Below are 15,837 nucleotides of genomic sequence, written 5' to 3'. Positions count from 1 at the left end.
GCCTTCACTAGCAGGACCAAGTACTGATTTTGCCCCAGATCCCTAAATGGCTTCCTCAAGGACTGAACTCACAGCCCTGGGTTTAGCAGGCCAATGCTCAAAGTACTGAGCTAGCCCTCCCTCTTTAAATTAAAGCCTCAGCTTTCTTCTCTGGTAGAACCCAGGAGCCCAACTCCTGAAGTGAATATATTTTGTGTCTTAAAGAACTAAAGCAGTTCATGGAGGGGCAAAGCGATTTGATTTGAGGGTTGGTGACTCCAGTGAAGTTATCCAAAGATAAACACAGGTCATGAATGGGTACAGGTAAGCGAGTTAACGAAGTTCTATGAAACTGAAGAGGGGGTTTAATTTACTTAAAAAGAAGCCATTCAAGAGTTACTCATTTAGAATAGCAAAGTTACTTATATAAAAAAAAAAAAAACCAACCAACTCACTTCAAGAAGCTGCCTTGAAGCAGGCCAAAGGATGAAATTTTTCTAATTAAATCGCTTTGGTTTACAAAGGGTAACCTCTTAAACACCAAATTGTTTTGACCCTGTAGGTTTAACAAGAGAGATCACAGAAAAACAGTCCAGCCCCCTGCCCTCATGTCAGGACCAAGCACCATCTAGATCAGGGATCCCCAACATGGTGCCCGTGGGTGGCATGGCGCCTGCTGGATCAACTAAGTGTGCCCGTGTCCTGGCCAGCGACGAGCATCCGCCGAAATGCTGCCAACAAGCAGCAACGTCAATAGGTGACGCCACCGAAATGCTGCTGATTTTCAGTGGCATTTTGGCTGCAACACCGTCCTCCAGAGGCATCGCCACCGCCACCAAAAACTGGTGGCATTTCAGCGGCAACGCCTATTGACATTGCCACTTGTTGGCAGCATTTTGGCAGATGCTCATCCGCCGCCACGGTCCTCTGTGGCTCGTCCAGATGAAAAAAGGCTGGGGACCACTGATCTAGATCATCCCTGATAGATGTCTATCCAACCTGCTCTTAAATATCACCAGTGATGGGGATTCCACTACCTCTCTAGGCAATTTATTCCAGTGTTTCACCACCCAGCCAATTAGGAAGTTTGTCCTAATGTCCAACATAAGCCTCCCTTGCTGCAATTTAAGCCCATTGCTTCTTGTCCTATCTTAAGAGGCCAAGGAGAACAATTTCACCCCCCTCCTTATAACACCCTTTTAGATACTTGAAAACTGCTATCATGTCCCCTCTGTCTCCTCTTTTCTAAGCTAAACCCCAATTCTTTCAGTCTTCCCTCATGTTTTCTAGGCCTTTTATCATTTTGCTGCTCTTCTCTGGCCCCTCTCCAATTTCTCCACATCTTTCTTGATATGTGGCACCCAGAACTGACACAATTACTGAGGCCTAATCAATGCAAAGTAGAGCAGTAGAAGGACCTCTTGTGTCTTGCTCAACACACACATGTTAATGCATCCCAAATCAGGTTGGCTCCCCCCGCCCCCCCCCCAGTGTCACACTATTGACTCATATTTAGCTTGTGGTCCACTATGACCCCTAGATCCCTTTCTGCCGTACTCCTTCCTAGACAGTCTCTTCCCATTCTGTATGTGTGAAACTGATTGTTCCTTCCTAAGGAGAGTACTTCGCATTTGTCCCTATTAAGCTTCATCCTGTTTAGCTCAAACCATCTCTCTAGTTTGTCCAGATCATTTTGAATTATGACCCTGTCCTCCAAAGCACTTGCAACTTGGTATCATCTGCAAACGTAATTGTACTCTCTATGCCAACATCTAACTCATTGAAGATATTGAACAGAATTGGTCCCAAAACAGACCCCTGCAGAACCCCACTTGCTATGCCCTTCCAGCATGATTGTGAACCATTAATAACTACTCTGAAGATTTTTATCCAGCCAGTTTCGCACCCACCTTATAGTAGCCCCATCTAGGTTGTATTTCCCTAGTTTATCGCTAAGAAAGTCACGTGAAACTGTATCAAACGCTTTAGTAAAGTCTAGGTATACCATGTCCACTGCTTCTCCCTTATCTACAATGCTTGATATCCTACCAAAGAAAGCTATCAGACTGGTTTGACATGATTTGTTCTTTACAAATCCATGCTGGCTATCACCTTATCTTCCAGATGTATTCCTTAATTACTTGCTCCATTATCTTCCCTGGCACAGAAGTTAAACTGACTGGTCTGTAGTTTCCTGGGTTGTTCTTATTTCCCTTTTTATAGATGGGCACTATGTTTGCCCTTTTCCAGTCTTCTGGCATCTCTCCACTTTCATAACTTTTCGAAGAGGATAGAGGAGGTATCTGTGCCTTTAGCTATCAGCTCTGAGTATTCTAGGATGCATTTCCATCAGGCCCTGGTGACTTGCCGAACTTTTCTAAGTAATTTTTAACTTGTTCTTTATTTTAACTTCTAAACCTACCCCATTTCCACTAGCATTCACTATATTAGGTGTCCTGTCACCAACAAGCTTCTTGGAGAAACTGAAGCAAAGAAGTCATTAAGCACCGCTGCCATTCCCAAGTTTCCTGTTATTGTTTCTCCTTCTTCACTGAGCAATGGGCCTACTCGGTCCTTGGTCTTCCTCTTGCTTCTAATATATTTGTAGGATGCCTTCTTGTTACCCTTTGTCTCTAGCTAGATTGGGCTCGTTTTGCCTTTCTAATCTTGCCCTGCATCTTTGCAGTTTGCTTATATTAATCCTTTGTAATTTGACCTCGTTTCCACTTTTTGTAGGACTCCTTTTTGATTTTTAGATCATGTAAGATCTCCTGGTTGAGCCAAGATGGTCTCTTGCCAGACTTTCTATCTTTCCTGTGCAGCGGAATAGTTTGCTTTTGGGCCCTTAATATTCCTTTGAAAAACCACCAACTCTGTGTAGTACCTTTAATAAAAGTCACGTGTTTGTATTTCCTTAAAATTACATAAAACGTAACTAAGTCTAATCCTTTGGCAGTACATCTGCAAACTCCATCTCACCCATGACAGAGGATGTCTCAGTGACATTACATTGCAGAGCCCAGGCTGCTTCTTTTTGAGGCTGTGACATGGCTTTTGTTTTATAGGATTTTTTCTTGTTGCAACCTCCCTTTGCTTGGATGAGATGAACCCATGGAGCTGAGAGCTAGAGGAGGGGGTTTAGGGTTAGTATTGTAATCCAGTGAGATTTAGATTTGCTTTATTTGTATCTTTTAAAGGAATGTCATAAGTAACCGGAGCCTGGGCTGAATTTAAATAGAAGCACCCATGTCAGATGTTTCACATCCATGGGTTGTACTGATCAAACATCAAAGCCTGGGACAACATAGTCTTCAGCTCAGGTCTGTGCAGCAGTTGCCTTCATTCACCAACTCCTCCTGAGTCTGTCCCACAATGCCATGCCTGGCATCTGGCGCCTCTTCGGGGGCTTAGTTCTGTTTTGCAGGGCTTTGGAGCCGTGCGCTGGCTCTGGAGCAAGCTCCAGGCAAAAACCTGCAGCTCCACTGCTGTTTTGTTTGGTGAAAGTCACCTTAAGACTTTGTAAGAAGAACTGGAACTACTGCTTGGTGGGAAGGGGTGATTACCTGGCTGAGATCCTGTAGCGTGTTGCTGGGCAAGTCCTTATGGGCTGCATGGTGCCACCTGGCTTCCCCTGAAGAACATGTTACATGCCTTAAGTACAGCTTTTTATTTATATTGTGGTGGAGTGGCATAAACAGAACCACCCAGGTAGTTACTGGCCTGTCAGCCTGACATCACTCCCGGGCAAAATAATGGATACAGGACTCAATTAAATTTAGAGTTATAGCAGGGTAATAGGCATTAATTATATTTTTCCTTTGCATCTTTAAGGAAGTGTCACTCAAAGTGCACTGGGGCCTGAAGCACTGCAAGGAACATAGGGATTGCCAGATTGGGCCTGATCCAATTGCCCTCTGTCCAATCTCCTGCCTCTTACACTCTCCAGGATCAGGTACTACAGAGGAAAGGGTCATAAGAATGTAAGAGCGGCCAGACTGGGTCAGACCAAAGGTCCATCTAGCCCAGTATCCTGTCTTCCGACACTGGCCAATGACAGGTGCCCCAGAGGGAATGAACAGATCCATCCCGTCACCCATTCCCAGCTTCTGGCAAACAGAGGCCAGGGACACCATCCCTGCCCATCCTGGCTAGTAGCCATTGATGGACCCGTCCTCCATTAACTTATCTAGTTTTTTTTCAGACCTCTTCAACAGATGTGGGATGATCTGCCCCCCCACTTAGGTTTCATCCTGCACTCTACTAGTTAGAAATCAGATTGAGCCTTCAAGCACAAGGTTTAATATCCCTGCCCCAAAACAAAAAAACAGAACAACCCACACAAAGACAAAACTGCTGTCATTAATGACAGCAAGTCTGATATTCTTGGTATCCATACAAAAATCCAATCCCTTTTTGCAATTTCATTAAGTTGGTTTTAATGGCTTCCTGTGGCCAAGTGTTCCAGTCTGACCACACCTTACATGAAAACATATTTCCTTTCATCAGTTTGGAATTTGCTGCCTTTTTAAATTCATCGAATGTCTCTGCATTGTTATGTCAGGGAAAACACCTTCTCGAGTAGGATCTCACATGAAACTTTTTGGTGGCCTCAGAGTGCCGCCACCAACTCTTGCTGTTGGCCAATCTGGCAATATTTCCTAAAACACTTAATTAACATTAGGAAAAAATAAATATGCTCATAAATTATGATTTGGGTATGTCTATGTACATTTTTATTGCAGACTCGGTAATAAAAATTATGTACAGTTGTCGCTATTCTTTACTGGACTAAACAGAACAGAAACAAATAATGTGCTTTGCATGTTTTTTGTCATCTTGTTTTGATTGCTTTATTTTTTAAAAGAGACTTGATAGCTAGTACGTCTATTTTTGTGAAAATAAATCGTATTTTGTAAAATCATAGTTTTGCAGCCCCTCCCCTCTCCCCTGGCAATCACCACTCAGGAGGCTGTAACCACATGCAAAGCCCATGGTGGTCGCCAGTGGCCACATTTGTGAAACGCTTTTAGCAACTCCTACTTGAACTGTCTCCTCTAGGGCCTGGTCTCCACTTCAAACTGAGACCAACATTGCTCGGTTGTTAGTATGTAGCACCGGTAAGATAGACTGAAAAGATGGGCATTGTTAGTTTAGGGCATGTCTTTCTTCATAGGTTTTGGAGATGGTGACCAGACTTTCACACTCCATGTGAGGCTGTACCATGGATTTATGTAACATTTTCAGTTTCTTCTCCATCCCATTCCTTATGCTTCCCAACATCTTTTTTGTTTTTCTGACCGCAGCCACTCACTGAGCAGAGGTCTCCATTCAGCTGTCCATAATCATAGAACCATAGTGTTAGAAGGGACCACAAAGGTCATCTAGTCTACCCTCCTCCTCCCACCCCCACCAAGATGCAGAATTTGTTGTGTCTAAATCATCCAAGTCAGATGGCTACCCAGCCTCCTTCTGACACCCTCCAGTGAAGGAGGTTCTATTACCTCCCTGGATATCTGTTCCACTGACCTACTGTTCTTACAGTTAGGAAGATTTTCCTTGAGATTTAATTTAAATCTGCTATGCTGTAGTTTGAACACAGGTCCTTTCCCTAAGCAGACACAATTTTGACTCTAAGGTGGGAATAGTTTTATGGTTTGCCTCCAATATGTTACTTTGCATCTAGAAACACTGAATTTTATCTGTCATTGTGTTGCCCATTCACCCAGCTTGTTCAATCTCTGAAGTGCCTCACAGTCCTCTGGTTCTGACTAACCAAAATAACTGTCATCTGCAAATGTTGCTACCTTACTCCTCACCTCCTTCCCAGATCAATAACTATACTGGACAACACAGGACCCAGTATGGAACCTTGATATCGCCACCCATGACCTTTTTGCCGTGATGGAAGTTTATCATTTAACTCTCCTTTTCCAGGCCAGTTTTTGATCCATGACAAAACTTTGCCCCTCACCCTGTGACCACTTAGCTTCTTTAGCAGCCGCTTGTGAGGGACCTTGTCAAAAGGCATTTTGGCAATCTAAATAAGTCATGTCAGCTGGTTCTCCTTTATCTACTATCTCATACCTGAGCTCTTCCAGAACTCTTGTATAGATCATCTAGGCCTGGTGCCTTGTTAGTCAGATGATCTGTTTGCTTCCACACCTCTCCTTCTGTCACTTCAGTCTCTGAGAAGATGGGTGGAGATGGACCTAGCGAAGGGGATTAAAACCAATAGCAAAAGGTTTTTTAGCCATATAAATAGGAAGAAAACCAAGAAGGAAGAAGTGGGACCGCTTAAAACTTTAAACGGAGTGGAGATTAGGGATAATCTTGGAATGGCACAATATCTGAACGAATATTTCGCCTCGGTCTTTAATGAGGCTAATGAAGGGCTAAGGAATAGTGATAGAAGGACTGATGGGAATGAAGATATGGGGGTAGACATTACGGTATCTGAGGTAGAAGCCAAACTTGAACAGCTAAACGGAAGTAAATCGGGGGGCCCGGATAATCTTCATCCTAGAATATTAAGGGAATTGGCGAGTGAAATTGCAAGCCCATTAGTGATGATTTTTAATAAATCTCTAAACTCGGGGATTGTACCGTTTGACTGGAGATTAGCTAATGTAGTTCCAATATTCAAGAAGGGGAAAAAAAGTGACCCGGGTAACTACAGGCCTGTTAGTTTAACATCTGTAGTATGCAAAATCATGGAAAAAATATTAAAGGAGAGAGTGGTTACAGAGCATGAGGCCGAGGGCAACTGGGACAGATTACAGCATGGATTTACGAAAGGTAGATTGTGCCAAACCAACCTGATCTCCTTCTTTGAGAAAGTAACAGATTTTTTAGATATGGGAAATGCGGTGGATTTAATATATCTTGACTTCAGTAAGGCGTTTGATACGGTACCGTATGAGGAATTACTGGTTAAACTGGAAAAGATGGGGATCGAAATGAAAATCCAGAGGTGGATAAGGAGCTGGTTAAAGGGGAGACTCCAGAGGGTCGTATTGAAGGGGGAAATGTCGGGTTGGAGGGGGGTTACCAGTGGGGTTCCTCAAGGTTCGGTTTTGGGTCCGATTTTATTCAATCTATTTATCGCTGACCTGGGAACCAAGAGTAGGAGTGGGCTGATAAAGTTTGCGGATGACACCAAGTTGGGAGGTATTGCAAATTCGGAAAAGGATCGGGATATCCTTCAGGGAGATTTGGATGACCTGGTAAACTGGAGTATTAGTAACAGGATGAAATTCAATAGTGGGAAGTGTAAGGTTATGCATTTAGGGATGACTAATAAGAACTTTAGTTATAAGTTGGGGACGCACCAGTTGGAAGTAACAGAGGAGGAGAAGGACCTAGGAGTCCTGGTTGATCGTAGGATGACTATGAGTAGGCAATGTGATGTGGCCGTTAAAAAAGCTAATGCGGTCTTGGGATGCATTAGGCGAGGTATTTCTAGTAGGGATAAGGAGGTGCTAGTCCCGTTATATAAGGCGTTGGTGAGACCTCATTTGGAGTATTGTGTGCAGTTTTGGTCTCCCATGTTTAAGAAGGATGAATTCAAACTGGAACGGGTACAAAGAAGGGCCACTAGAATGATCCGAGGAATGGAAGGCCTGTCGTATGAAAGGAGACTTGAGGAGCTCGGTTTGTTTTCCTTAACCAAAAGAAGGATAAGAGGAGATATGATTGCACTCTTTAAATATATCAGAGGGATAAATACCAGGGAAGGAGAGGAATTATTTGAGCTCAGTGCTAATGTGGACACAAGGACAAACGGATATAAATTGTCAGTCAGGAAATTTAGGCTTGAAATTAGACGAAGGTTTCTAACCGTCAGAGGAGTGCAATTCTGGAACAGCCTACCGAGGGAAACAGTAGGGACGAAGGACCTCCATGACTTTAAGATTAAGCTAGATAAGTTTATGGAGGAGATGGTATGATAGGATAACAGGTTTAGTCAATAGGTCAATTAAGTGCCACACTGGTAATTAGTAGAATGGGTCAATGATAAGATATTGTTAGCCTTTTTCCAGAGGGTATGGCTGGAGAGTCTTGCCCGCATGCTCGGGGTTCAGCTGACCGCCATATTTGGGGTCGGGAAGGAATTTTCCTCCAGGGTAGATTGGCAGTGGCCCTGGAGGTTTTTCGCCTTCCTCCGAAGCATGGGGCAGGGGTCGCTTGCTTAAGGAGTGGGGGGATCGGCTTATGTGGCCTGCATCTTGCAGGAGGTCAGACTAGATGATCATAATGGTCCCTTCTGATCTTGAATTCTATGATTCTAAGACTTCTCCTTGGTTTCCAGAAAAGATCCCCCACATCTGGCTCCTGGACTTGGTTCTCCTTTGGATTGGTTGCTTGGGAGAACTTTGCAGGCCATATTCAGCCCACTATGGGAAGTCTGCCTGAAGGAAGACTGCAGCAAAGTGCATAACTGGTTGGATAAACATTCCCAGAGTGTAGTTATCAATGATCCACATTCAGGCTGAAAGGGCATAACGAGTAGTGTTCCACAGGGATCAGTTCTGGGTCTGATTCTTTTCAATATCTTCATCAATGATTTAGATAATGGCATAGAGTACACATATAAAGTTTGAGAATTATACCAAGCTGGGAGGAATTGCAAGTGCTTTGGAGGATAGGATGAAAATTCAAAATGATCTGGACAAACTGGAGAAATGGTCCGAGATAGGCAAAGGCCCTGGAGATTTTTCGCCTTCCTCTGCAGCATGGGGCACGGGTCACTTGCTGGAGGATTCTCTGCAGCTTGAGGTCTTCAAACCACAATTTGAGGACTTCAGTAACTCAGACAGAGATTAGGGGTTTGTTACAGGAGTGGATGGGTGAGATTCTGTGGCCTGCGTTGTGTAAGAGGTCTGATTAGATGATCATAATGGTCCCTTCTGACCTTAAAGTCTGAGTCTATGGATTAAATTCAATAAGGACAAATGCAAAGTACTCCATTTAGGAAGGTACAATCAGTTGCACACATACAAACTGGAAAATGACTGCCTAGGAAGGAGTACTGTGGAAAGGGATCTAGGGGTCATAGTGGACCACAAGCTAAATAGGAGTCAGTGTGATACTGTTGGGAAAACAAAAAGAAAAAAGCAAACATTCTGGGATATATTAGCAGGAGTGTTGCAAGCAAGACACAAGTAATTCTTCCACTCTACTCCATGCTGATTAGGCCTCCTCAACTGGAGTATTGTTTCCTGAAATGTGGCACCCAGAACTGGACACATGTGGACAAATTGGAGAAAGAAAGATCAACAAAAATGATGAAAGACCTAAAAACAATGAGGGAAGATTGAAAGAACTGGGTTTGTTTAGCCTGGAAAAGAGAAGACAGAGGGGACATAACCGCTTTCAAATACAAAGAAAAGGAAGAAAAATTGATCTTAATCTCTGAAACTAGGCCAAGAAGCAATGGGCTTAAATTGCAGCAAGGGAAGTTTAAGTTGGACATTAGGAAGAAAAAAAAAAAGTCAGGGTGGTTAGGCACTGGAATAAGTTGCCTAGGGAGGTTGTGGAATCTCCATCATTGGAGATTTAAGAGCAGGTTAGACAAACACCTGTCAGGAACGGTCTAGATGGTGCTGGTCCTGCCATGAGTGCAGGGGACTGGCCTTTATGACCTCTCAAGGTCCCTTCCAGTCCTATGATTCTAGGTCACAGTGAGGATACCAAGGGTCCTAAATAAATGCTGGGAATTCCCAAGCAAGTCACCTGAAAGGCTGACTTGGTAACATCAACAATAACTTCACAGGCCAGGGAAAAGAACTTAAGACAGAAGAGATGCAGATTACCAGAGATTCTTCTTTATTAATTATCATTAACTTTGGAGTAGTCCCTAGGAGCCCTAGTCAAGAACTAGGACCGGGTTGAGAAGTGCACTGTACAAACAGAACGAAAAGCGGCCCCTGCCCCAAGAGGCTGTCATTCTAAGGAACAGCACCACACTTTTAACTTCTGGTACCAAAGTACCTGTGACTAAAAACGTCACAGCAGAGGTCCCCTGCCAGGAGCATGACTGACTTGAGAACTGTGGATTCTCAGAACATTACAGTAGCTTCTGTGGTGACAGCCCGTTTGGATCAATGGCCTCAACTTTAAACAGATGCGCCAGAGACATCAGCTGGTAGGTCCTTTCAGCCACAAGAGAAGCTTCTGCGGGACAAAATGTTAAGAGTAACATACTACGGTGTCTCTGCACAAAAGTAAGAAAGATGCTAAGTGACTATGATTTACTGGACCTAATAGGAATTGCTTACATCTTGCACCTCCCTTGCCTTGTGCCTGTTTTCTCCAGCTACCCACTGATTCCCAGCTGTATCGACACCTATCAAGCTGCACATCTGATCTACAAAATATTCCACCTTCTTGGAGGCTCTAACACGTTACTGGGCTGTTTAAACACAAACACACCAGGGTGCCACAGCAGCCCTTGTGAAACTGCCTTCTCACCCTCCTATGGACATGGTCTGCACAAGAGAGTTACACTAAACAGGCAGGAGTCGTGCAGCATCCTCCCTACCTTGCTTTCTTTCAGGTGCACTCAAATACTGCAATGCAGCCACAAGTATCCAGATCACCACTGCTGTTGTACCACTTTGCTGCACCACAGCAAGTCCCCACTGGGTGTCAGCATTACACCACACACTAGCCCACTAGTGGTCATCTCCCCGCCCCTCCAATCTCTTTTCTAAGATGAAAGGCTGTAATAAGAATGTTCTCTCTTCCTATGAAAGCTGTTCCATACCCATGATCATCTGTTTCCCTTCTCTGAACCTTTTCCTGTGACCAGAACTGGACCCAGTATTCCATGGGTGCACCATGGATTTATAAAGGGGAATGATATTGGGTCTTATTTTGACCATCTAAAAATAGAACTCCCAGCTAAATTAATCACGGAAAATAAATTTGTCCCAAGCCCTGTACAAGAAAAGAGTACTAGGAAGTTAAGTCCGAAGTGGATCACACTGCTCTCACTTCCCCAGTGATCACACTTGTATGTATTCCTTAATGTAGCACCATACACAAAATACATTCCAAATTAACTGACTGACATCTCATATCATTAAATCTGATCAGGCAGCACTTGCGGCCTTACAATCTAGGATGGTTTAATGCCTTTGCTATCCATTCAGAGAAGTAGACCATAAAGGTAGGAGGTTCCATGTTTTCAAGTCTCACAAGAAGTGCTACTGTCAACAGGGTGGGGGAGAGGAGAGGCCTAATTCTGTGGTAAATCACAGGGTATTTCCTAGGGATTATGGGGAAAATGCTACATGCATTAAGTATTGATTTAATTGGGGGAGGGAGGAATTGTTAGAGACAGATTTTTCTCTTTATACAGTATAGCGACCAAATAAACCGTAAACTGCAGAATTATGTAGCTCTGGTTCCTGTTGCTGCCGCCCGATTCTGTGCTCCTTGGATGCAGTTTTACTCCTTTCTTCCTAACTCCCTTGGATTAGTCTGTAGGATGAGCTCTTCGGCAATACTGAGCCAACAGTTACACTGGCAATAGGTGCTTGCCTGGACCACTTGTGGAGCTCTGCAAGGTTTCTGCAACCCTGGCTCCACTCACAGGGCCTATAGCGGGGCCAGCACAGCCCACTGATCACATTGAAGGTTTACTCCTTATTTCCTCTCTAGATTAATACCATACCAGCAAGAAAAACTTGAGTAACAGAGCTAGTAATGTGTGGGTATTTCTATTGCCCTGCCCTCAGCATTCTGCTGCAATTTAGGTCAAGTTTATTCATAGTGACTTAGCCATAGACCAATGTGCAAAAATATAAAAAGTCACATAAATACAGATTAAAGAGATCAATTAAACTATACAGAAACACCATGCCACTTGTCTTTTCCTCACTGTAGCCACTGACCATGCAAACAAGGCAGCTGCTAGGATCACAGTTCACTGTCAGTTCCTAACAAAATGTTCTATTTTCTGAGTAGTTGCTGCAATGTTGAGTCTCCACGAGGTGTCAGCATTGAACAACATTATATTCCTCTGCTTGTTAATCAAGGACCTTGGCTACACTTGCAAATTTGCAGCACTGCAGCAGGGTGTGAAAACACACCCTCTCCAGTGCTGCAAATTGCGGCACTGTAAAGCGCCAGTGTGGTCAAAGCCCCAGCGCTGGGAGCAAGTATCAGAGGGGTAGCCGTGTTAGTCTGGTTCTGTAGAAGCAGCAAAGAATCCTGTGGCACCTTATAGACTAACAGACGTTTTGCAGCATGAGCTTTCGTGGGTGAATACCCACTTCTTCGGATGCAAGCACGGCTCCCAGCGCTGTACATTATTCCCCACAGGGAGGTGGAGTAACGACAGCGCTGGGAGAGCTCTCCCCCAGCGCTGGCGCTTTGACTACACAGCGCTTTGAAGTGCAAGTGTAGCCAAGGCTCAGAACAGAATGATCTTGTTCCATGTAACTTCATTTTAGGAGTTCCAAGGACTTTGCAACCACTAACAGATTATTCCTGCTCTGCACTGGAGTAGGGTGAACATGCTGAGAGTGAAATGAAGGTAGAAGCAACAACCAACAGCCAGCTGTGGTAACAGAAGCAGTTGGGACTAGGAATTGGCACCCTGACTCAATGCTCTGCTTTAACCACTGTACAACACTTCCTCTCAAAACCATGTATAAAATGTACTCCAACCATTAGGAATCACTCCTCTTCCAGACCAGGGCATGGACCCCAGAGCTCTTACTCCTGAAAACCCTTACTGTTTCACTTCAGGTGGCTAAAGTCTGCCACAGCACCATACAACCCAGCAATTACTTTAGTAGAGGTCATGGTTTTTAATTTCTTCTCCAGACCCTGGTTGGTACTTTGCCTCTCCCCTTCCTCAGGTGAAGAGGGCTAGATGAATGCTCCTTCCTGCTTATCTTCCCCTCATACTTCACAATGTAATTTCCCTTGGGAATGGGGTGAGTCCCTCCCCCAAAAAGGTGCAGTGCTGTGGGGAAAAGAGGGTTCAGTAGGGATGTCTTTGCCATAACAAAGACAGAGAAACAGGTACAGCTCTAGATGTCCTTCCCACTAAAAAAACCCCCACACCTAACCTCAGTCCATATTTTTCCTCCGGCTTCTTTACAGTTTTTTCGATCTGGACACAACTTCCATTAAAATTAATGCAAGATGAGTGCACAACATGGCTGTTATCTCGGTTGGGTCATCTAGGCACTGCTACAATACAGATAATTTTGTATCTAAATCTCCTAGGTTGTTTTTGAAAATCTCAACTCAGGCCTTTCTATTTAACGAGCCATGCCCACCCTCTTGACTAATACACTGGCAACTGATGTCACACCTAGCACACAGGCTCTATGGATTTCATGCCAGGCTAAATACTTTGCCCGCCCACTGTGTTAACTGAAGAGAACTGCCTGTGGTTTAAGTTACTAGCTCTGATGCCTTTGTCCATGGTCCTGCTTCTCTGGCAGAGGCCAAGAGGGTAGGCGAGTGTCTGCTGGTGGACTAGGGTTGCCAATTTTGGTTGGATGTATTCCTGGAGGGTTCATCACGTGACAATCTTTAATTAAAGATTCATTTTTAATTCCTGGAGACTCCAGGACAATCCTGGAGGCTTGGCAACCCTATGATGGAAGTGCAGCTAAAGTGATGGCTATTTGTGAAACGGCTGCCAGTTCTGTGCTGTGGATTTTTTTTAAGTCGCCAGGGGGCAGCACAGAAACCACAAAACACAGAGAGACTCAGCAGCTATAGCGTCCTGGAAAATTTCACTTCAATTTAAAAAATAAAAACAGGAGTACTTGTGGCACCTTAAAGACTAACAAATTTATTTAAGCATAAAGTTTCTAGTCCCTGTGGATACAGAGAAAAGCTTGAGAATAAGACCCATTTCCTCCTGGAGGCCCAAAAACCAAAGGGCAAAGAACCCCTCTTGGCAGAACTCGATTTACAATTTTTATAGTTTTGACAGACAATATGGATGTTTAGTTTTAAGCTTTTATATTTTTAATCCATTTAAATCTTCACAGTTGCATGAAATTACGCATTTTAAGCATCCATTTAAATGTTCAGTTATGGGAAATTGGAGGGGGGGGAACAGTCAATTATTTAATGCCAGTAGACATTGAGAGTCAAAAGATTAAAAAAAATTTAAACCATTAAAACATGAATTGTAAACACAATATCAAGATGTATAAAGGCAACAGCCTTAAATCAAACACCAGTAAGTGCCCAGGCTGCATTTTTCTTACTGTTCCTCATTGTCAATGATCGTGGCTGGAAATCAGTTTGCTGGGTACAGCGAACCCGCCATATACCGGTGCAAATCAAACTTTTCCAAATCTACGCTCACACTAGGGTGTGGTTTTTTTGGGGGGGGGGGGAGGAGACCCCCTCCCCCCAACTCAGCATTAAAGCCCAGGGCTATTTGTACATAGGCTCACTCCATTATTTAACAGACTCAGCTTTAAACAAACCACCCCCACCCCACCGAGAACATGGTTTGAAGCCAAGCCCTGATCTCCTCCTGCCTGGTGCTTTTTCTCCGGGGGCGGGGGGGGGGGGTCGGGAGGGGAAGGGGGAGTTTACAGCAGCAGGGCGCGCAGAGAAGACGGCGATTGGTTGCGAAAGGGCTGCAGGGTTCCGTGCTGGGAAGCGGGCTCCTCCCCAGCCGCTGCGGCAGCACCTGAGTGCGGACCAGCCCTGGCCCGCCAGGGGGCGCTGCAGCGCCCGCCCGGCACACGGAGAGCCGAGCCGAAGGCGCTGGCGCTCAGCTAACGCTGCCCCAGGTCTCCCGTTCGCACACAGGCGTTGCGGGGTCTGGTCCCGCAGGGCGTCACTAGCCGGTCCGGGCGGAGCTCAGCAGCCGGGGCCCCGAGAGCTGGGCGCGCCCTCTGCTCTAGCGCCGCAGTTTCACACTTCAACCTTCCCCCCCCCTCCCCCTCCCCCGCCGCCATTTTTGGACTCTTAGAAACGGGAAGGGCGGTGCAGAGCCCGTGGGAACTCTGCGACCCAGTCTGCGAGCCCCCTGCCTCCCTCCCCCGCACACCGCGTCACCCCCGATGCGGGTCTCTTCTCCCTCCCCCCCAGTTCCCCTACACCCCAGGATGGGGCTCTGCCAGCCCCCCGGCTGTCTCTGGGACTCTCCCCCTCAGAGCCTCACCCCCAACCTTGCCCCGGCCCGCGGGACACTGACACTCACCGAGAAGGGAGAGCAGAAAATAGCCGAGACCCTCACGGAGGAACAGCCACAAAGCGAGACTGAGGCACTGCAGGGAACGTTCGCTGGGTTTATATAGGGGCTGGGCTGCTAGCGTCTCCGGGTGGCGTCACGAGGCAGAATCGGGAAGGAGCCAATCGCAGCACAGAACAGACAAGTTGACACGTGCACACCGCTGCAAGCGCCCTGTGACTGATTCCAACTTCGAGGGGTGGGGAAGCTCTGGGCAGCGGCCCCAGCCTAATCTTCAGTGTCCAGGGCCGGTGTGACAACACATTGTGCAACCCTCCCGTTTTGCAGCTAGTTCCCCCTCCCCCCGCCCTTCCTTTGCTACTTCCGCTAGCTGGCAGGTTTGTTCCTCCCCCCCCTTTGCTGCTCCGCCCGGCAAGTTGGTTCCCCGCCCCCTTGCTGTTTCCACTGGCTAGCAGGTTTATTTCCGCCCCCTTCGCCGCTCCTGCCCTACCAGGGAGCTGCGGACCGAGAAGGCTGCAGGAGCTGAGACAGGAAGCAGGGCAGTGACGCAGTTCTGGCTCAAGGGGAGGGGGGGAGGGGCTCCAGTCTTGAATATAACCCGCTCCCGGCTCCTGACTGACACATTGTTTCTAGGTGTGGTTGTGAACAGACGCTCCATAGCCCCAGGCCAGGTG

At 45.8% G+C, this 15,837-nt stretch overlaps 2 long non-coding RNA genes across 4 annotated transcripts in view; one reads left to right on the top strand and one right to left on the bottom strand.

Annotated features, from left to right (window-relative positions):
• Window positions 1-4,552: 4,552 nt before the first annotated feature.
• LOC123345659 lies at window positions 4,553-15,451 on the bottom strand. The gene is made up of 3 exons (XR_006572830.1): window positions 15,173-15,451; window positions 6,064-6,188; window positions 4,553-5,311 (listed from the first exon to the last, which is right to left on the bottom strand). It is a non-coding gene; the product is annotated as an uncharacterized LOC123345659 (long non-coding RNA).
• LOC123345660 overlaps window positions 15,316-15,837 on the top strand; it is a 116,672-nt gene continuing 116,150 nt past the window's right edge. Inside the window, exon 1 of one of the 3 annotated variants that reach the window (XR_006572832.1) lies at window positions 15,316-15,834. This is a non-coding gene — a long non-coding RNA (uncharacterized LOC123345660). The remainder of the gene's footprint in view (window positions 15,835-15,837) is intronic. The other 2 variants (XR_006572833.1, XR_006572831.1) reach the window with 2 other exon arrangements.

The sequence above is a fragment of the Mauremys mutica genome, chromosome 12 (assembly GCF_020497125.1).
Source record: "Mauremys mutica isolate MM-2020 ecotype Southern chromosome 12, ASM2049712v1, whole genome shotgun sequence".
Lineage (NCBI taxonomy): Eukaryota > Metazoa > Chordata > Testudines > Geoemydidae > Mauremys > Mauremys mutica.
This window is presented reverse-complemented; position numbering and strand designations above follow the sequence as displayed.